This window comes from Dermacentor albipictus, chromosome 7, assembly GCF_038994185.2.
Source record: "Dermacentor albipictus isolate Rhodes 1998 colony chromosome 7, USDA_Dalb.pri_finalv2, whole genome shotgun sequence".
NCBI classification, from domain to species: Eukaryota; Metazoa; Arthropoda; class Arachnida; order Ixodida; family Ixodidae; genus Dermacentor; species Dermacentor albipictus.
In genome coordinates, this window is record NC_091827.1 from 97,867,732 (window position 1) to 97,891,567 (window position 23,836).

At 44.7% G+C, this 23,836-nt stretch overlaps 1 protein-coding gene across 1 annotated transcript in view; it reads right to left on the reverse strand.

The window, feature by feature from the left end:
* The window catches only part of LOC135916833 (uncharacterized), a 166,042-nt gene that overhangs the window by 98,000 nt on the left and 44,206 nt on the right, over window positions 1-23,836 (reverse strand). Inside the window, exons 2-5 of the mRNA XM_070522027.1 lie at window positions 17,558-17,685; window positions 5,099-5,155; window positions 3,923-4,043; window positions 2,533-2,623 (exon numbers count right to left, since the gene is read on the reverse strand). The gene's annotated coding sequence lies outside the window, so the exon portion shown is untranslated. The remainder of the gene's footprint in view (window positions 1-2,532; window positions 2,624-3,922; window positions 4,044-5,098; window positions 5,156-17,557; window positions 17,686-23,836) is intronic.

A 23,836-nucleotide genomic window follows, 5' to 3' on the forward strand; every position in this document is an offset into this window, starting at 1 on the left:
AAGATACAGCATGAAGCTATTTCTGAAAATTTTATACACAATAAAGTTCCCATAAAAATATTTTTCCACTGTGTAGGACATAGCTAAAAAACAGCAGCTACACAAAAATCAATGACAATTCAAATCTAATAAAACACTTTATGAATGACAGTATATTCAAGTCTATAGTAAAATATATAAAAAATTTGTTTCGAGGAGCATTTCCCCTTAATAAGTGGGTGTCAGTGTATTCTACCAAAGTGTTAGAAAATGGCTTCAGGCATACCATGGGGAGCTTTATAAATAGCACACGCACGCATCTGCCTAAAAAAGCCCGACACCCTGCTTGCATTCCTTAGTCATTTTTGCATTCTGTTGTATGTCACCATTTGCATCCCTTAACATTGAGTGCGCAAAACTAAAAACAGCCTATTACCGTATTTACTCGCATAATGATCGCACCCCTAAATTTTGTCGTCAAAATTAGATTTTTTTATTTCCAGTGTAATGATTGCACCCCGAACTTGCCGCAGCGACATGTGCCAAGTCTACCTAGTAATGATCGCGCTTACCATCTGTCGACTGCTATGCGAACGACTCTTCAAGACAAACCAAGTGGTCTGCACGCACCAAACATTCTTAAGCAGATGCCCCATTTCATTCCTTTCATCACTTTTCACACTTCTATGAGAAAAAGAAGCTACAACCAAACTTGCATTTATTATGCGTAGGCTTAATAATGGTTGTGGTCAACCAATTCATTCGCTTTTCACTATTCACCATTCACCCTATTCATTCGCCGACGTTGTAACGCAGCTAAGATATTCACCCACCCTTAGCGGAATAGTGCCATATTAGGATAGTGGTGAAGACAAACGCCGCAGTTTCCGCAGCATGCCCGCCATGTGTTCCTATGTCACTGGCAGCCAAGCGCGCCCATCTGTTTCTGTCCCCTCAAAGTCGACATAGCTATATTATTGCCGCAAACTTGCCGACATTATTCATTACTGATACGGAAGAAACTCTTTGAATGCACGTAATGTACTCACGAGAAGAAAAAAAAATCGCTTCGGCTTGCTCGGCCGGCCACCATATTTTTTTTTGTGTCCCGGACTACATACAGCGGCAGCCGCTTACTTGTTGACCTGTTGTCGTAGCAAATGCCAGATTAATTTTTTTTTGCGGGGAATATAACCCGCGTAATGATCGCACCCCTGAATTCGAGTAAATTTTTTCACAAAGAAGTGCGATCATTATGAGAGTAAATAGAGTAACACTCTGAATTTTTGGCCTGTAACGTGGTTGTACAAAAATGGGGGCAGCCAACTCTAGTGTGACAATAAACAAATATTTGTTCTAGCAATAATGAAACCGGTATTAGAATATATCCTCACAAATTTGGAAATGAATGCCCAAAGAACCTTGATGATTGTCACATTAGTGTCCTAAACAAGATGTTCTGATGTTCATAATTCCTAGTTTGATTCACTTTTTCTAGTAAATGGCCTCTCACCCAGACTACTCAGTGTAGGAGACTAACCCAGACGTGGAAGCCAACATTTAAATCTGAAATAAACACATTCATCCCACGACCACGTCCCTGCTATGTCATCAGAAGCGTGCATCCATGGACATATAGTCTGTATAGGTTGTAAAATAATTTTTACATGATCTGTACTGTTACTATTGCACTAATAAATTAGGAAAGGCATTTGCTATTTAAAGCTCTGCTGTAAAACGTTTTGTTTGAGAAATGCAATACTCAAAAGTGTAACACAACCAATGTGTGCATGAAACCTACGATGCCTTTGACATTCCTCAGTGTGGCAAATAGGCACTGAGAAATACCAAGGGCGTCATAGCTTTCGTGCCTCAATTCTTGTATGCGAGTATTACTGGTATCTTTGGAGTGAAAGGAAGTCACATTATTATGAGACTTATGAGGGGAACTCCTGTTTCTCTAGTTTAATATTTTCTTTTCTGTGCTCCTATATTCTTGACTTTTCCAAAACTAATGGGTGTTTGAAATGAGTACCCTATATTACTCCTAAATATTTCCTGCACCAGAGCCCACGTTAGGTTACATTTATTGAACACTTTGCAGTGCTGTAGGTTATCAAAATGCAGAAAAAATGCCATAAGTTTGCATTTTAGCTTTCTGCATAACAAGGATTATGAACCTATCAATTACATATACAAGTAGAAAAGAACTACGAAAGACTAGGCATAAAGACACACATACATTATAATAGCAGGAATCGATGGTGAGAATTCTGATAGAAAGGAACCATTAAAAACAAGGTACTAAAGACACATATGAATTATGGTAACACAAGTATTTGCTAAGAAGTTAAAGAGACAAATAGAATGTCTCTTCAAATCACTCCACCCCAACATTTATCCATGGTTCGATGAGTGACCACAGCTGGTGATGCTGTTTGGATAGGCTAAGGTACAGCTGTGAACTAGGAGGAATATGTACAGGCGTCACCAAAGGTTGCACGCTGGTTGCACGCTGGTTGCACAGCAGGTTGCCTTGATCTCCGGACTCACTCGACACTCATGCGTTGAGCCTGGTTATACGTCGTTCGCAAGAGGCCTGGCCCCAGTGTGTGGCATGGCTTCTGTAAAATTTCGAGGCAACCTGAAAAACACAGATCCAAATATATAAGCACAAAAATATTCTGAACCATAGGGCGAACCTGAAGTTTACCATTGGCACATAGCAGATAATGAAAACAGACACAACTCACCAGACTTGAGGTATACAAATGTGGAAAAGTGTAAATGAATGTGAACAGCTGCTTATAGGTTGGAATGTTTCATTTTGTCTTTTGTAGATCAATAATAGTATCTTAACATAAAGTCAAGTGTACTTGGCCCTCCCTAAAACAATTTAAATTATCAGGTTTTACGTGCCAAAACCACTTTCTGATTATGAGGCACGCCGTAGTGGAGGACTAATGTTCGACCACCTGGGGTTCTTTTATGCGCACCTAAATCTAAGTACACGGGTGTTTTCGCATTTTGTCCCCATCGAATTGCGGCCGCCGTGGCCGGCGTTCGATCCCGCGACCTCGTGCTCAGCAGCCCAACACCATAGCCACTGAGCAACCACGGTGGGTATGGCTGTCCCGACCTGGCACACGACCACTTGAAATTTCTTTTTGAAAAACTGGAGGCCTTCCGATATAAGACAAATGTTAATTTCATGAAATACTTCACTTAAAAAGTTTTTTACTGACGCGACCACTAAGTGAGATATTGTGTAATGCACCAAACTATGCAACATAAAAGGCATAGACAAAAAATTGGTTCCTTCATTAGGGGGCCAAATTTTTCAGGACAATAAAGAGAGGCCTTACACCAAAAATTTAACTGCTTATTAGCCACTGCTCACTTTATTATGGGTCATTAAAAATGGACAAAATGGCATATTCACTTTATTTTCATAGAACTGGCTTACAGCAAAAGCTGGAAATTTATGTAATCCACATATTTAGGACTTTTGCTGCATGCAAAAACTGGTTTCAGGAAGATACATTATGCAGCAGTGCACAGAGATGAGGATGAACTAGCAAAAAAAGTCAGTTTTGGTGAAAGTTTATCGGCATACTTACTATTGAGGCAGTCCTAGTAAATTTAGGCCCAATACTATGTATGAGAGTACACTGTATTGTTTTCAAATTGCTAAAGCTTTATCAAAGCAGTTTTGTGTTAAGCAAGAAAAAAGTTATACAAGCGGTCTCCTACTAGTTTCAAAATTTGCATCGCCTTTCGTCTAATCCACATAGCCTCTTGGCGGCTAAGGCATTACGCATGGACTTGAGCATATTTGCACTGATAGCAGGGAGTCTAAACTGCTTTGAAGTTAATTCTTTCATTACTGAGTGGCTACGAGCCACTTCAATCAAGAAGTTGCCACTTCATTACATGTCTTTACCTTAATCTTTCTGTCGGCTTCCAACCTGCTTGGCATCATTACGAAGGCTGCCAACTCCCTAGTGAACGTAGTCAGGACACGGTGGTGGTAGGATGCAGGGGCGGGAGGCACCAGAGTATACCTGCAGCAAATTTGCACAAATGCTTTGTCCTACCATGTCACAATTGACAAGAAAAATTCAGCTGTCTGTTTAACATGGATACCAATAAAAATAAATGTAAACAGTTAAGTCCTACAACACAAGTAGAACGTCGACAAACAAGAAATGATACTTATGTTTATGAAAATCCAAGCGATGAAAAAAAAGAATGTGCATCCGATTTGTGCATGGAAGCTCAGCGGAAACCTGAGGTCATACCATCAAATGATCTCCGAGTCAGCTACAAGCTTTTTAAAATTTCACTGTATTTTTTTACGTGCACTATGTTAAGCTGTATTAAAACAAGTTCAACATCTCTAAACATAAGTAAATCTCGAACAATTCAATTAATGAATTTCAGTGGTCGTTAAGGCAACAAAGTGCAAGCTTTGAATCAAGCTGGCCAAACTGGGTAGTGACAAATAACAATGTGGTACTTTACATCTTGTTTTTCTGGCTTTCGCGTTGCATTAAAATACACAAGAAATTTCACATTCATGACATTTCACCCGGCAAATTTTTATTCCATAATGCATATTACTTTAGCAAGAGCAATAATGCTGTCTTTTCATCGTAAATAGTGATAAAATAAGAAATTTTACTGGAGCCAATGTTTTGACAAGAAAACATCTCGTTCTCTTTGTCGAAACATTGGCTCCAGCGATGCTCCTTGTTCTACGGCTCTTCATGATTTCAAGTCTCTGTCTTCCTGTGTACCTCTGTACTTTCAATGTTGTATCAATGAAATTGTAATAATGGCGAATTACTAAATGTAGCTGATAAAAACTTGGGCTTGTTGGTAGATAAAAACAGAGTAACTGTGCAACATAGAGATACGGACAAAGGAGGCTTATGTGTGTCGTCTCCTCCAGCCATGTCTCTCCTTTGGACAATTACTCTCTGTCGATGTAAAAGTATTACCCTTTGCACAATAATCCTGAAATGAATGAAGGCCAGGAAAGTGGACACAAAAATTACAACAAATAGATTCATATGCTAATGAGATATGCGAAAGTGCCTGCTACCATTTGTCTCACCCATAACGTGCTGGATAAGATCGCGTCTCCTTCTGGATGTTGCCATTTCTTGAACACCTAAAATAAAGTACATTTCAAAATTACAAATATACACAGAAATGCAGTAGCAGACGAGATAACGCATAGTTCAGTAAAAGAAAGTAAACTAATCTCTGGTACACCGCAGACAAAATTTCCTTTATTAAATTGATAGAAAAATACACCACACTTCATTTCATTCAATGCTGTGAGCGTTGAATGAAATGAAAAATGAAAAAAGGTATTTCTGCATGAAAAGAGTAAAATAATCCAGTAAAATATACTTAAAATTGTTACATGCACATTACAATTGCCAAGACAGGATAAACTTGCATTCATATGCAGCTCACCGGGAGGTACAACTTTAAATCAAGTCATTTCTGCTTGCCAAATATCTGCACTAACATAAGACTACAAAAAAAGACCCTCTCTTTCATAAAACACCGGACTCAAAGTAGAAAATACAGTAGGAATACCATTCATTCTCTACATAACACAGCCATGTTTTGTAAGCCTAGTAGGATTTACTAAAACAGGTTGCAGCAAATTCAGCTTTTAAATATTTACAACCGTGAAAATAAAGAATACATAAAAAATAATTACATTATACATTGGCTTATATTGTGAGCTAATGTGTTTCCGAATTGCAGCCAAATGCACATTAAATTGGTTCTGTTTCAGCGCTTTTAAATCGTTATGTCTGTTCGCTCGTGCATGCAGCCGCCTTACCGCTACAAAAATGGCTGTGCTGCCACATCGGCTGACACTGCCATGCAGTGTTGTAGCGTTTTTATTATTCGGGGTAATATACCTAAAGCGCTAGTGAATTTTCAGAATACACAAGCTGTTGTTTCGACAACCTGTCTTCGCCAGCGAAAGTCACACTGGTGCCAGTATTGTATCTACACTTCAAGCTACGCAGTACTTGATATTCTACGGATTTTATGGTGCGACAGGCCACTCGTCATTGGAGTCGTTGAGAACGGTGTTTATCTATGGCAGTACAGCATTCCTATATTTTCAGATGCTCTCCTGAGGCTTCCGTCTGCCAGTAGAATTTTCGCATACACACGCGCACGCATGCCTATGAAACGTCTGGTAACTGCCAAGAGAAACGTGGCGCAAAATGCAGCCGTACCGGAAGGGCTGAGTACGCGCCGTTTGTAAACTCGGAACAAAAGCTGCTATGCTTATCTGAGAGGTTAAGAGAAATATGGCACAGGTCACTCTCCGCTGGTAATATTTCGTATGCATCTCGTCGTCTCTGCGTTGCGGTCTCCCACATCACAAGGAAAACGCAGTGCAAAACGCAACACTTCCGGCGAGCTGCGCTTGCTTGATGTCGGCAAAGACGAAATCGGCGACACGCCGCTGCTGGCGGTGGTCCTCCTCGTCACAATCACAAAGCACGGACGGACGTTGCCACCGTAATTTTCCGCAACGCCTCGTTGTAGTCGCCCCTAACGCAGCGCTTTCAGAACCACTCCATAGAAAAAAGAAACACCACTCGACGACAACGTACTCGCGCAAGATGCTACGCAACTGCAAAATGGCGTCATGCTATTGAGGCCTTCGGCTTTGGATCATTTGTATCCGCACAACTGAGCAAATTGTTGCTCTAGTTTCGGTTTTCTTTCTTCGCGTCGAAATAAAAACTGTTTTGCTCACTGATAATATTACGTCACGTAAGTAATATTCACGAATGAAACAGCCATGAATTTAACACAAGTCTTGAAATACCCGCTACGTTCACTTCGCAGAAGCAAAATTTGCCTGTCCGAGTGTGGTTACGATTGAAATGTCTATCGTTGGGCTGTCGGAGCGTGCTCGAAATGGCAAGACGCGGTGTAATTGTGCTTAATTTGCTTAGCTATAATGGTGCGCCTGCCCTTTATCTCTGTCGAGTGCAGTTTTCTTTGATGTAAGGTAGATCTACAAAGCCGCCGACGTTACTGAATAATCTAGTCCACCTGAAGCTGCCAGAACTCCGGTATTTCCTCCACAATTAATAATATTTGGGGTTTTACGTGCCAAAACCACTTTCTGATTATGAGGCACGCCGTAGTGGAGGACTCCGGAAATTTTGACCACCTGGGGTTCTTTAACGTGCACCTAAATCTAAGCACACGGGTGTTTTCGCATTTCGCCCCCATCGAAATGCGGCCGCCGTGGCCGGGATTCGATCCCGCGACCTCGTGCTCAGCAGCCCAACACCATAGCCACTGAGCAACCACGGCGGGTTTCCTCCACAATTTCTTGCGACTGCGTTCCGCTGTCACCAAATGGGAGCGTAGTAATTTGGCGGAGATTTAGCAACACATTTTCCAGAAATATCGTTCACCGATGTATAATGACGTGGAGAACCAGCGTTGTTGGTCCTTAGTAAAATTTTCTGTTTAGTGCGAATTTTGCGATAGCAGTTATATGGAGACAACCGTCGAAATATATCTGTCGGTGTTACTGTGACCTTACGTATCAAGTCAAGTGCAATACGATCCTATCCCGCACCGTTGGATGTGCGCGTTAAATGAAGTGTTAGAGGCTGAGCCGGGCTGGATGGGCGCCCCAAGTCAAGTATATATAGGAGGTCACGTGATAAAACGCGCGCAAGCCGGGAGAGGGAGGCGCTAGCTTCGCGCGCTTCTCCTATGGGGAACCAGCGCTGGCCAGGAGGCGCTACGACATTTTTCATGCGTTACTAAAATATGCTGAAACCGTCCGATAGGGAGGCTACGAAGATGGCACGACATATTTAACGATAAGAAACGTGCGCCTGTATCAATGTTTGCCTAGCCCGATGCGGCCAGCCAAGTTCTGTCCATGGCCATGCGCGCTGCGTAGAGCGCATGCGCTGCTACGTCCTAGCACGTCGGTTCCCTGCCGTTTGAGGAGCCGTGAAAAGTGTGACTCAAGACAATCGGCGAATTTGCTGACATGAAATCACTGCGTGTGCTACTGGAAACTGTGTCAACCGCTCGCTAGGCTGTGTGTTACGGCGCTGCTGTCGGCACGTGAAGCTTCAGCGCTGGTTGCCCATAGCCGTTGCTTTAGCCCGGTCTTGCGCCACCCTCGCTCTGTTTTGGAGAGAATTTCCGATGGCTGCAAAGGTGCGGGGGGGGGGGGGCGCTCAGATAGCGCAATTTTTCGGAGACGCTTTGAAGGAATGGGCAGCAGAAGCGTTCGGTCCGCTCTGTTCGCGCCCTTCATCACGCCGACGCTGTGACAGCGAGTGTTCGCGGTCATTGCGTGAGATCGGTTGATGTTTGCACGTGCGTGCGTGACCCAGGGCTTGCTAATTTAAGGAGTAAGCGAATGTTTACTGCAGTTTATTCAGCTGATGAAACTACGAACCTTGGTTCGTGCAATAGTTCGTGCAGTGGTTCATGCAGCATTGGGATGAAACTGCTAATTTTTTTTATATTTCTATGGGGTTCCAAAGGAGTGTTGCGTACGCTAATATTTGTTTCTGCTCACGGAACGCAACGCACTGCGGTAGCCCAGTGGCTTTGGTGTTGCGCTGCTGAGCTCGAGGTGACGGGTCCAATCACAACCGCTGCAGTAGCATTCGAACGGCGTCAGAATGCGAAAACGCGCATACCGTGCATTCCGTACACGTTAAATAACCCAAGCTGCTGAAAATAAATCTGCAGCTTTCCATTACCATGCGCCTCATACCAAGATCTTGATTTTGGAACTTAAATCTTCAAAATTTAATTTTAAGTCGCGGAATCACATTTACAATCGACACTGTTGAGTGCGCCTACTGAACTTGTTATCTCGTTGCTGTGCTCTCTTTAGTAGCAATAACTTTTTTTAAAATCTACTTATTTGTCAGAATCCAGAGTGACAAATCCAGCTCTTCCTTTGCATAGGAAACCAGCTATCGCTTAAGCAAATGAGGTATCAACAAACATGGTCAAAGAAAATCAATATATAGATTTCGAAGTAATTGCAGAACATGACAAAAATGAAAGGATGATACACCGCATTACAACCAGGACAAGATCCCGAGGGCCTGCCTAAAACAGAAGAGGTTGCCTGGTATTTCTTCTCCTGCATTAAAATCTTTCCCTCACCAGACTCATCTCGAATATCGGAGGAATCGCGATCTTCCACGACGAATCTTCGCATGCTATTGAGAGTCAAACGACCCATGCGCAAATGTTGACTCTTGTTTTCTGACTCTACTCGCGCAAAAGTGGGTCTTCGGAAGAAAAAAGAGAGTCAAGTTGCCGTGACTCACTTTTTACTCTGTTTTTTCTTAGAGTGTATGTTGTTCCTACTGCGTGATACCAACAACCTTTTCTCCTTAAAACACACTATCTTAATTTTTTTATTCTACAACAATGTGCCGATACACAACCTTCACATGTTATGGACGATATACCTGTCCTGAGAACGTCGTGTTATTGTTGTTATATATTTATGTTCAGGATAAGAACAGTGCTATAACGCGCCAACTTAATTATGGCCAAGCTCTGTAGATACGTAAGTATAGAATCACCATCTCGATGCTGCTAAATATATTGCTTTAGTTTAAATTGATCCACAATATGACATGTTATCTTTTTTAAATACTATACCTATTGAGGGTAAGCTTTTGCACTGCGCTGAAGATCAGCAGGCGATACAACGACGTCATTTCCGGAATTTCCTGCTAAGCCCACACTCAGCACTCAGTTAGCGCTTTGTATTCTGCAGTCATTTGTAGGCACTGTGTGGCCTTGAAGAAAATGCCATACAAAATCGCAAAGCTTTCGCAAGGAAACTACTCAACCTTCATGAAAAACCTTTAGTGGCACGAAATGTTACAGCGAAGTTAGCCTCTCGGAGTCCGGCAGTGTTCGTGTTTGTCTCTGAGCAAAAATTATCATCGTCAGCAAAGGCTCATACCTCGCCCCTTGAGCAAAAATGCAATGGCTCATCACCATCGTGATGCAAAGGCTATAAGCATTCAGCATAGTGAAGCGAACAGTGCATACATTCATTGGAATCACGCATAGAGCGTACAGAACAGCATACGCTTCAATAAAAAAACAAGCTCAAAACAAGAGTTTTTCATCAATAGCAAGGCTCATACCCCCGTAAGCAAGTAAAACTGCAAAGGCTCATGCCCTCTTAATGCAGATGCTACAAGCGCTCAGCAAAATGAAGCGATACGTGCATAAATTCATTGAAATCACGCAAACAACGCACAACACGGCATACGTTTGAACAAAAAAGAAGCTCAAAACAAGCATCGGAACCATAAAAACAGCATCAGCTGTTAAAATGCTGGGGTGGCAACAGCTCCTCTGGACATCCTTTGTGTCGGGACTGGGATTGCAAGTTATATATTTTTGCATAAAATCTCTATAATTCTGTAAACGGTTATTTATTACAGATACCATGCGAGACTATTTTCAGTAATCTCGTGGGGCAGATCGCCGAAAGTTGTCGAAAGACAAAGCTCTTGCTAAAGCATGGACACTCCTTCTTTTCGCATGAACGTATACTGTCGCATCTCCCTAAGAGAATGGTTACGTTTTTATGGTTTTCTGTTTCTTGATCTGTTCGTTGTGTTACGACTGGCGTACGACGAATTGTCATGGATAATTCGCATCCTAACAATGTGCTGACTGATAATTTAATCAATTTTATCATACATTAGGCGTCGAAATGCTCACATTTAATATGTAATTTGCGTATAATTAGTTGACCTTAAGAACGCAGGAATATGATGCGATGAAAATAACTTCTGAACTTTTTTTCGTTTAATTATATAGGGCACCTTGAAGTAAGAATTCAAAAATATAGGTATCGAAGTGATGAACACTGCAAAGTTTTATTTTTTTACAAAAAGAAAACATATAGGCGCAGATTGCCTTGCATAATTTGATACCATGGCGGGAACATTCGTTAGAAACCGCTTCGTTCGGGCCACGCGAAGTACCATTGGCGACCTGTTTTCTTATTTGCAAATAAACTTTTTCTTTATTTTTGATGCCTGTGAAAGGTTCAGAACCACATGTAGTGTATACACCAAACACTCAGAAATAGCGGAGGAAGTAGCGATTGCGCTAGCCCTCACAGAACAGGAATGCAAAGTCGTACTAAGTGACTCGCAAAGGCAGTAAAGAATTATGCCAAAGGTCGAATTTCCAAGGAAGCCATGTCCATTCTGGCCAAAGCGGGCAGATCCAAAACCGCGAGCTCGAGGATCATATGGTTCCCCGCGCACGTCACCACGGAAGGCGACGCGCTCCCGAACCTAAACGAGACGGCGCACCGGACGGCGCGAGACATCACCCGCCGCGCCGAACAGGGCAACGCCTCTCGCACGATAGCGAACGCTTCTCGAGCAGAACGGGACAGGCTCACAAGATACAACGACATCACCAGTGCATATTTGAACGCCAGAAGGATATACCCCCCGCCGAGTCCCAAATTGAACAGGAGGCAGGCCGTCGCCTGGCGACAACTCCAGACAAACACGTTCCCTAATCCATTCCGTCTCAAACGCATCTTCCCAGATAAGCATCAGGACGACACGTGCAAATTGTGCCAGGAAAGACCAGCAACACTCAAACACATGCTGTGGGAGTGCAATGTAGTTATAGGAGGGATGGCAGTTACTCCGGAGACCCTGTCGTCTAGGTGGGCCGCCGCTCTGCGCAGCTCAGACCTCGGAATCCAGACGTGGGCAGTCCAGCAAGCCCGTGAGGCGGCGTTGAGGCAGGGCCTTGACGTTCCTCCATGGGAGACCTGAGCCCGGGTCGCGTTAAACCTTGCCGGACGTACAAGAAAGTTGTATCCATCCATCCATCCATGTGAAAGGTTACGTGTAACCAAACAACAAGTGAAACAGTTCTCGCCATTGTAACTGCTCATTAAGGCGTTGTGTAAAGGAAAATATTACATGTATGGTTTTGACTGAGACGTCGTAGTTCTAAATTCGAAGCTTTCCTTTTCCTAGCGGGAGTCCAGTTAGGATTCAGGTCACGCATCAGAACGCACGGTTCTGTCTCTCAGAAAAGTTAGCTGATGCCGAAGATATTGCAGCTCAAAAAGCCACCGAACAAAATACAAAAAAGAAAGAAGGGTGTAGTGTGAATTAGGGCTGTATGATCAGCGAGTATAGCAAATCGCAGACAGAAACAGTGCACGTGAATTTGAATAACCCCGCCTGCGGCCATAAATGACGTACGCGAACATAGACGCCAGGGGGAGGGGAGGGGCTTCAAAATCAACATGACCTCACTGTCAGGCAATTCGTTTGTAATTTCGTTTATAATAGTGTGTAAATTCTATCGTTATCACATGATCGCCAATTTTTCATAGTTTTTACTCTGCTGCTGTCGCTGCATTGACATAAGGTTATCAGGCCATCTTCGAGCCGTCGGCGTCATAGCCTCGTCATCATTCCATCGTCATAAAGCCATTGTCGACATAGCCTCGTCAGCACAAAATCACCGCGATGCCGTCGCCTTCGTTCGATGATCATCACAGTGTTGCAGTTATTGCACTGTCGTCAACTCGTTGTTCCATTTTTGTGCTAACGCCAACGCGGTTATTTCATCTTTGTTATCCCTTAGCTGCCATCGTCGTACAGTCGCCGTCATACGATTTCAATAGTTTTAACGTGGCTATCCAATCGGCATCACTCCAGCACTGACTCAAGTTGAACTCAGGCAATTTTCGTCACTACAGCAATGCTGTATTATGTATGAAATGCTGTCGTCATCTCACTATCGTTGTAACCTCACCATCCCACTACCACCAGTCGTTTCGCACATTTACGTCGATGATATCTTTTTGAACGATATATTTTATGTTACTTGATGTTGTTATACATAATCGTCAAGACTAGTTTCTGGATTACTTCGTTTTCTTGGTTTGGGTTTATTTCTACAATCTGGACTTCAGTAGACCACTTTGAAATATAATGCCACTAAATATTGAGTAGCACCTGCCATTGACCGTGCGTGCGCTTGGACGACGGCTTGTGGTCCAACACCGCATTTTCGTCCGTCGGCTTGCCTCGCATTGAAATAAATTTAAACTATATCGATAACAATTAAGCCCGAATGTCGACCTTGCTTCAGGCAGAACTACTCTTTTAAGGACATGTAATAAACGTTGAAGGGATGCAGGTGTCTTGATTATGAGCCCACTACTCTCAAATAGTATTTGGTGCAGCGGTGGCGTAGAGGTAGAATATCCGCCTGGCGTGCAGTGGCGTAGCCAGGTTGTCTGGCACCCGGGGCCCATAGGTCTCAGGTCTTCTGTCACCGCCCCCCCCCTCCGCCTACCCCCCGACGGGTGTAGTAAAGGAAGGCGAGGATATCAACAATTTCCGTGTATCTTCAGACGTATATGACACCTCCCCCTCCCGTTGCTACGGCACTACTCGTGTGCAAGATGAGCATGGTTCGAATACCGGTGCCAGGCGATTTTCCACAGGATTAAAAAAACCGCTTGTTGATAAAATACATAAACAGGCCTGGAGTGCGGCCTGATCCCGGTGACCAGAATCCGTAACGCACTCCCTCACCAAAGCAGGAGTGGCCACCCTGGTTCAGTACTTGGCCACAACCTCCTATATGAATACCGCGAACAAACCCCGGTCCTCAGTCCCCAGCAGCTGCGAAGCAACTGACTACAGCGGCGGTCAGACCTGTGATGCAGCAGAGGGTGCTAAGCATACCTGGGTCCGAACAGGCCGCGATTGGAATCTGAACCAGGCAACGTGTACAGCTTGAATGTTATTTAGTGAGGCGAGTCTAGCAGTGCTATTGGAGGAATTAGAGGGCAGTAAATGGAATACAGTAAGGCTCAGTGTAGTTAGGAGGACGAAATGAACATATACAGTTTTATAAAGCGGGCACGTCCTGTGCTACCGGGGCTTATCGGAGAGACGAGAACTAGGAGTCGGATCCCTGATTAATATGGATATAGCTGGTAACATACAGGAATTGTATAGCATTACCGAGAGGGGGGCAGGTATTGTTGTGAAATGTAATAACAGGTAGAAATTGTTAAGTCGTACAAGTCTACGCCCCTACATACGGTCATGATGTCCAGGAAGTCGAAAGCTTCTATGAAGACGTGGAATCGGTGATGGCTAAAGTCAAAAGAAGGTACACTATATTGATGGGCGACATCAATGCCAGGGTAGACAAGAAGCAGGCTGCAGACAAGTCAGTGGGGGAATATGGCCTAGGCTCTAGGAATAGCAGGTGAGAGCTATTAGTAGAATTTCCAGAACAGAATATTATGCGGATAATGAATACCTTCTTCCGCAAGCGGGATGGCCGAAAGTGGACGTGGAGGATCCCGAATGGCGAGACTAGAAATGAAATAGACTTTATACTCTGCACAAACGCTGGTTCATACAAGATGTGGACGTGCTCGCAAGGTGCACTGCAGTGACCATAGAATTGTAAGAACACAAGTTAGCCTAGACTTGAGGATGGAACGCAAGAAACTGGTGCATAAGAAGCCGATCAATGAGTTAGCGGTAAGAGAGAAAGTAGAGGAATTGCGGATCAAGCCACAGAACAGGTATTCGGCTTTAACTCAGGAAGAAGAATTTATTGTTGAAGCAATGAAGGACAATCTTATGCGCATCATTAAGGAGTGTGCAATAGAAGTCGGTGGTAACTCCGTTAGACAGGATACCGATAAGCTATCGCAGGAGACGAAAGCTCTGACAAAGAAACGCCAATGTATGAAAAACTCTAACCCTTGAGCTAGGATAGAACTAGAAGAATTTTCCAGGTTAATCAACAAGCGTATGACAGCTGACATAAGGACGTATAATATGGATAAAATTGAACATGCTCTCAGTAACAAGGGAAGCCTAAAAACAGTGAAGAAAATCAAAATAAGCAAGAATAAGGTGTATGGGTTAAGAGACAAAGCCGGCAATATCGTTACTAATATGAATGAGACAGTTCAAGTGGCTGAGTAGTTTTCAAAGATTTATACAGTACCAAGGGCAGAACGACGACAATTGAATAAAGAATAGTCTAGAGGAACCTGAAATCCCACAACTAAAGCCGGAAAAAATAAAGAAAGCCTTAGGAGCTATGCAAAGGTTGAAGGCAGCTGGGGAGGATCAGGTAACAGCAGATTTGTTGATGTGTGCTGGGCAGATTATTCTAGAAAGAATGGCCACCCTGTATACGCCATGCCCCATGACCACGAGCATACCGGAATCTTGGAAGAGCGCTAATATAATCGTAATCCATAAGAAGGGGGACGCCAAAGACTTGAAAAATTATATGCCGATAAGCTTACTGTCCATTGCCTACAAAGTATTTACTAGGTTAATCGCAAATAGAATTAGGAAAACCTTATACTTATGTCAACCAAAGGACCAGGCAGGATTCCGTAAAGGCTACTGAACAATAGACCATATTCGCACTATCATTCAGGTCATAGAGAAATGTGAGGAACATAACCAAGCCTTATATATAGCCTTCATTGATTACGAGAAAGCGTTCGCTTCAGTCGAAACCTCAGCAGTCATGGAGGCACAACAGAATCAGTGTGTAGACGAGCTGTATGTAAGAATACTGAAGTAAGTATACATGTATGTATGTATGTATTATGTATTTATTATGTTGGGTTTTAAGTGCCGAAACCACTAAATGAATATGAGGCACGTCGTCGTGGTGAGGGTACCAGGGGGGCTCCGGTATAAGTCTGACCACCATGGCTTCCTTGGCGTGCACCCAATTAATGCACGGTACACAGGCATTCACATTTTACCGCCATCGAAACACGGTCGCTGCGGTCGAGAGTTGATCGCACAGGTAAAAGAAATGGAGTATGTTAGAGCTGACATAAAGTAATACCATCCGCACACTTCGGAACCTGGACGGGATCTTCTTTAGCAGGAACTATACAGCTAGATACCGATCGGTAGAATAAATCACTGCGGTCACCATAGCAAGAGCATGGATGTAAATAATCTCATCATCATAGAGAACATGAGAACAGAGTGAGGGATGAATGTTCTGCTTACGATGAGAGCTACGCGTGTAGCTTAGATGCCAGTGATAGTATTGCGTCGCATAACACTATCGACCTATACACCGGCACCACTCTTAGACTTAAAAGCAAATCCGAAGCGGTCCTTGGCCCTCTGCGACGAGAACAATTTGTCGCACTCGAGAAGCACCCGATAAGGGGAGGTGGTTCTGCCCCCGTGGCTATATCGGCAGGGAAAAGCAAAACGCAGTTCTGCGGGCAAAAACACCGCTCTCAAAGATCTTAAGTGTCCTTCCCGAAATTGAGCTACCGCTAATCTTTCTCGTGCCCAAGTCCAAACACGTGTTCGAGCACCGCAGGATCTACGCATGCCCTCTATTTGGGCTCTCTTTTGAGTACTCCCTCTTGGAGCTCGTCACGCACTTACCGACACAACAACGCTTGAATAAGCCATACTAAATGCGGCTACATAAGAATGTTGCCTGAGCGCTTTCCATTGCCACAGCAATTAGAGGGCACCTTCACGGCGGGATTATGTGGCGAGTTCATATGTAACACGAGTATTAAAGACACCCGGAATATTCCATGCACCTTTCGAAACAAAGATCGCCTTCAATTCCACTTTTAAATTAATTGAATTTTTCAACAAATTGCTGAGGGATTCCATGCCAGAAAAGCTTTTGTAGGCGTTTCAGAGATTTCTGAAAGTACTTACTCACAACAGCTTTCCTGCCAGATTGAACGCGATGATAGTATTTTTTCCTGTCGCGAATATGCACACACGATAGCTTACGCTGATAAGAAATAACTAGTATAATATGTCAAAAAAAATCAATCACAAATATGTAGTGCAATCCAAAAGAGCAAAAGACGGATTAGAGCAAATAAGGCTCATAATAACATATATAGTAACATAGTGCAGCAGGTAGTTGCCATGATATGGTTAGACTGCTTTGAAGAACATTGAGGATGTAGAGCACGACCTTGGTGCTAAAAAACACTACGCTTCAGTGACAGGGCTGATGCCACCCGGGATTCTATTGCAGGGTTAGAAAGATTTCAACTATGAAATCAGAACGGAGGATTTCGTTGAATATATAAATCAATTAGAGTAGATTTATTCTTGTTTTCATTTATTCCGTAATACTAATAAAATCCCAAGCTAGGATGTATCCATTCATTCCCTATACCTAATAAAAAATTCTATTTCCAATGTTAGATTACATTTTCTTGTGGCTAAATTGAACTACCAACTAGCCTAACTTGCCACTCTACTGCTCTGCTAAATTGAACTACCCGGTTTTTCGCCAATGCCCCCGACTGCGTACGTGCCACAAACATCGAAGCTCAACATCTACATCTGCTGTGGACTTGGCTCTGCGAATTGTGTACATACGTGCTCGTAAATGCGATTTCTCTCTTGCTTCATCTATCCACAACATATTCAGTAGAGCCGCGGCGTACCGCTGGGCTGGACGGTGCTTCCAAGTGGACGTAGTCTGGCCTTCTGATACAATATTGACTGCCTCTCAAGAGTCCGCGTCCAGCACGCGCATCCAGCAGCACGCGCCCCACGAGCATCTCAGCAACGCCTGTAAAGTCGCAAGAGAGGAGAAAAGCTTCGCTTTGAAAAAAACACAAACTAGAATGCATCTTGATAGACTGGTTCCGTGTATTCACTGAATGAAATTAAGGCAGAACTAATCTCACGACGACTGTCGACATATATGCGAACAGCTATCGAGCCATGTAGTGAGAGAGTGCATTGCTGTAGTGACTATTATTTAATAGGTGTACTGGTAATTCTGAGAGTTCGATCGCTTCGGCTATATGCCGCACTGTTTGATATCATACCAATTTGCTATGGCGCTCGCTTACCAATGTGACCAATGAGCATGGCGGCACGACGACAATACGACGCCGATGCAAAGACAATGAGATGACGAAGTTGAATGACAGCATTGCGCAGAGAAAAACTGTAACGATGACGGTATGAAGATAATGATATATCCATTCTTTAATTATGACGATGGTGGAGCGACAAGTGTGAAAATGTAGACATGTAGACAATGAGACAATGATGACGACGTGACGACAAGTTCGTGACGGCGCGAACATTGCGAACTTGGGCTGGATTTTGTGGTGACCCCCATGCTCTTGGAGTCACATAACGCAAGGAGTTACATCCGGCCACAAAGATTCAAAGGCGTTTTAATGGCAAGCGGCTAATCGCGGCATGTTGCGGCGGCCGCAGAATCTGCGGAGCGCATGTCTTTAAATTCCGAAACCTAATGAGTATGAGTTATAATAAACTTTTCCAAAATCACGTTTTTGATTTTCAGTTCCGGAACATTACAGGTTTAATGTTCTTATAAACTTTCGACGACAAACGTGCATTCAGTCTTGTAAAGCCGCACATCAACCATCAACAATCTTGAATCTTCAGATCTTTCTATTTGTGCAGCATCAAAGTATATTCCAAGCATGGAAGAAGCCCTCAAAAAGAAAACGAAAAGAGACGCGATACCAGTCGCATGACATTTTTTTTTATTTAACGGGCTTTCTTTAACGCTTCGAAAAATCTAAATTACCGCTAATAGGGAGAGAACCATTCTCCGCCATACGCGTACACAGTGATCACAGCACTAATGTTGTACGTGCCTCCTTAGTCACGCGAAGTTAATGTGTAACGGAGTTTTGCTGATTTTGGACACAGCAACTCATAACCATTAGTAAAGGGAAAGTAAGGCATTCACCGAAACGCGGTTAAGTGTTACGAAGGAAATCCATACAGGTTCCTTGAATGAAAAGCTTCGCATTTGAAGAAAAATTTGTCCTGGCATGGTACTCGAACGCGGGACCGCCTTTCCGGGGCAGCCGCTCTACCATCTGAGCTAGCCAGGCGGCTAGCAGATGGCAGGCGAAGTCGAATTCATCAGCAACTCAGAAGCAACCCTACTGCAAAAACCAGCGTCTTCCAGTGTGAAACCAGTGCGCTTTTTGGCGCTGGGTCGCCCTGGGTACTCTGGCACTCGCTGGGACTCACTGGGGCACCAGTGAGAATGCTGGATAAGAGCTCGGTCACACTTGAAGAGACGCTGGTTTCACTGTCATGACACTCGGGCGCACTGGTTTGTGCTGTACAGGCGCTGGTTCTCGCTGCAGTTGGCTTGGTTCGCACTGGAAACTGCGCTGGTTGTGTTTGTGCCGCGCTGGTTCCAGTACGCAAGGACGAGCGCTGCTGAATATTAAATACTTTATACAATTTCATAGCTTGATACTAGTCTGTTGTCCTAAGTAACGCTATATCTTGGGGTTATAAAACCATATTTCGTGTCACAGCTCAGAATAACGCTGCGTGAGCTGCCCTGTTTACTCACGCACATTTGAAACTGAAAATCACTTTCGTTGTTTTTATGTTCCCTTTTGACGGGGCGGATAGCTAAATTCTTGAATGAAACCATGTAAACGCAGAGGCCGCCGCGTTTTTTAGTTGTTCGCACGTAACGTATGACTTGGAGTTGCCGCCGTTGTCGCAGTGTTGTGGAGGGGACATGAAATGCAGAACTCGTTCAGACGGGCACGAATGGACCCCGAGTTCGAAGCCTATCGCTGACTGATATTATCGCACCGATGACAACGCTGAGGTGATTCGTGAGCTTCCACTTTGCCTATTGTACTAAAAAACGTTCTGAGGCTCAAATACACGCATTTTAGCTTTCGCCAGCTACCCGCGTCGAGATTGGTCCCTAACGAAGCTTATGCCTAGCGTATCCGCCGAGTCCGTCCTCACGCTATCAGCGCGTCTAGGCCGAGGAATCAAAAAATCTGACAAGGATAAATCACTCTATATTTCAGCTCTCGCATCGGTGTTTTTAAATAAACATTTTTTTTTCATTTCTACAGTGCCAGCGCAAGAAGCGGTGAGCGCTGATGTGACGCGTCATAAACACAGCTATATGTGCTATCGCCGAAGGCTCCCAGCACTAGCCTGCGCTTCTCTGGCGAATATATTTGACTAGACAGGCGTGTTGACTGAAAGGCATCACTGCACTAAGGAAGCGTTGCATATCGTTTGCGTGAAGTACAAGAAACAGCTATCGAAATCGGCAGTAACAGCAGATACACCGTCACGGGTCGGCAGTTCATTTAGGACTTTTTTTTCGAAGTTAAAATAGCAATCGCAAGTGAAAATCGCAATCGCACTTCCAAGCATACTGCTGAATACGGACAGCAACTTTTTCTTTCTGGTACAGGCGCGAGTTTTAGCTGCTGGGCGATAGCGCATCAAGCATGCCTGTACGAGACGTAGCCCTGGGAAACAAACTGATTCTCGGCCTTGACAAGGCATATTATCAATCTCTTTCCGTCTGTTGGCGTGGCGTAGCTACATTACATATGAACATACGTGAGAAACAAATTCACAGTTAGTATGCAGTCCCATGACAGATCAAAATTCTGCCAAACAAACAGAACGGATATTTCCATGCAATCAAGAAAGAATAAAAAAACTGGCGTGGCATATAGGTAAAATGCCGGGCTTGCGATCTGTAGGTCGCACGATCGAATCCTGGTCGGAGCAATTTTTTTTTCTTTCTGTTAATGCACTAAAACGCTCTTTGTTGCTTTCTGTATTCAAAAAAATATATATATACGGCGTCAAGGCACCGCATATTTAACGCGCTGGAACTGTTTTTCGCGCGAGTAGCCAGTGCCTCCCAGCACGCTGAGCCTTCCCAGCGCCCCAGCATCCGGCGCGCTGCACTGGGTTTCGCAATAGGGAAGCGCAATGGTATGACGTAATAGTAATGCGGAAACCGGCAAGGTAGAGATAAGTAATTAATAAAGGAAAAATTTCCACTAAACGGAGAATTTCCGTCAACCTCCAGGTGTGACCTGTCTTTTTCACAAGGACGACAAGCGAGCCCAAAGGGGGATGGCTGGTGGGTTGATGACTCTTTTGCGGACTCGACTTCTGATTCTCCACTTCTGATTGGATGACTATGCGTTCAGCGTGCGATACATGATAGGGAGGCCGATGAATAGGATTCGTGCCTCCAGTGCTTATACGGTGGTGACCAACAGGTGTTTCATTTAAGGGCCTGTCGCCGAAATGACAGATGTCACTGTACGATTCGAGCAGCAGGCCTATGTCCGTGGCCGTTTCAGAGGTGTGGTCAGGTTCAATCATTTTCGCCAAGTCATCGATTAAGGAATCAGAGCTCTCAGCTGCAATTGCAGCTAATAAACCACTCTCGGTATTTAGACTCTCAATGTCACATACGGAAGTACTAAAAGCGCTGGCCAAGAAGATGCCGGCCGGAAGTACTCGATGGCACATCCTGAAATTCAGAAACGGCAGAACGACGTCGTTGCTAGTAACAGTGACCCGCGTATGCGGAACAGAAAGGTTCTGGTGCTAAAGCACGTCGACGATCAGGCGAAGCACGTAATCACTGTCAGGAACCTGTGACTGTGCGGTCAAAGCGACGTAAGTGACTGCATGGGGTGACAGACGCACATCGTGAAGCGAGCACAAGACGGGCGACGTGTTTGCGGCGATGATGAGTGACTGCAGCACATGTTCCTAGCAGTTGTCGGCGCTGGTATACTCAGCGGTGGGAGAAACATTCTCGACATTTCCATCAGAACGGCTCAGGTTGGTCGGCATGCGAGGTGCTCAGGGCCTCGAGTTTCGACAGTATCGGGCGGCCTGACCAATGCGGCTACAGGTGAAACATGTCGGCTGGTCGTCCGCAGTTCTCCACTCAGTCGGGTTAGGATAGCGGGGAGAGAAGCGTCGGGGAGCGTCAGGTGGATTGAAAATATTAGAATGGCATTAGTTGTCTCTGGGTTTGGCGACAGCACAGACAGAATGTACACCGATGTTCTCAAGTTCCTGGCGAACGATGGCTTGCTCGAGGGAAACTAAAAGGGTGGCCTGAGGGCTACGCCATCAAAAATAAATGCTACCGTCGCCTGTTGCTACCCTAAAATGGGTAGCATCAGGGCTACGCTATCAGAAAGCTGCGAAAAGTTCAGATCGAACGATTCGCACCCCGTCCTCTAATAGCAGCGCATGCTGCTGTGTAGGTTAATCTTCATGCGTCGACGTGACGGCAGTATTGGGAAGTCTGGCGAATGGTTGCAGGACGCCGTCGGCGTTTGGCGTGCTCGAATTGTCGTCACTCTTTGATGATGGCATCAACTTTTGCACATGAGCAGATCAAAGGCGTTGTCAGCAATTCTCTACAGCCCGTGCCCTACCTTCTCAGCTTCTGTCATGTCATGATCGGCTTTAAGACAAAGCGCCAGCACATCCTGTGTGTACAAGACATCGGACTCCGTGAGGGGATTGGGCACGGGAGGGCAGTTCCTGCTTTGCGGACATTTTACGACCGGCTGGTTTGCCAAACAGCTATGTAAATTTATCTTTCCATTGCTCCCAGCTGGTTCATTTCTTGTTTTTCGTACCGCACATTTGCCATGCCTGCTAAATAGGACCACAGGTTAGCAAGCATAAGCGTAGGGTCTCATCTGTTGATTCCACTCAGCGTTCGTGCAAAGCCACGCACTCTTCCACGTCGGCGCCATCGGTCTCTTAGAAAGTTCCAGCATCCTTGGGTTGCACAACCACAACCGAATGGGACAGCGACGTAACTGGCGACGGTCACGTTAGAGGCGACAGCGACGTTGATCCCATGTGCTCACAGTCATTCATGGTGGAGACGGTGATGCGACGTTTACTACGGAGCCCTGTTTCGAGTCGCGGTACCCAGCACCTCCCATCAATATATTACGGGGATGTTGGGAGTATAGAAAACTCTATTTACAATATATATATATATATATATATATATATATATATATATATATATATATATATATATATATATATATATATATATATATATATATATATTGTAAAGGAAATTAATTATTGTTCGTAGCGACCGCCGCTTCTACGATGCTCCGAGCAGTTCCCGAGCTCGAGCTTCTGCTGCGCGCTTGATGCTGCCGATGCTGCTGACCCAGTGCGCACGTTCGTTATCTTCCTCAAAATGGCCCCGCGGAAATAAAGGAGCCATCCAGGCGACTTAGCTTTCTGGAAGGGCGGTAGAATGGTGATACGGCTTGAGGCGCTGAACATGAACGACTTCGCGGCTACGACGTCGCATGTCGGACGGCGGCGTCAGCGGCTCAATTAGGTAATTCAGGGGTGCTGTTCTCTCGAGAACGCGGTATGGCCCGTCGTACTTCGGAAGGAGTTTTGAAGCTAGCCCAGGCGTGCGGTGTGGCACTATCAACCAGACGTGAGTGCCCGGAAGAAAAGTGGGAGTCGAGTTCAGGACATCGTGAACGGCTTTTTGACGGTTCTGGTCGTCCGAGGTGAATCGACGGGCCAGCTGGCGACGTTCCTCGGCGTGTCTGGCGGCTTCCGAGATCGGCAGGCATTCGGATGGGTCTGGCCGGTAGGGCAGAATGGTGTCGATTGTGTGCGAAGGATGACGGCCATAAAGAAGGTAAAAGGGTGAGAAACCGGTAGTGGCCTGAGTCGTGGTGTTGTAGGCATAGGTGACAAACGGAAGAACGAGCTCCTAATTAGAGTGATCAGGTGAAACATACATCGCGAGCATGTCACCAAGAGTTCGATTAAAGCGTTCCGTGGTACCGTTAGTCTGTGGGTGATAAGCAGTGCATTTACGATGAACAATAGCGCATTCAGCAAGCAGTTGTTCGATG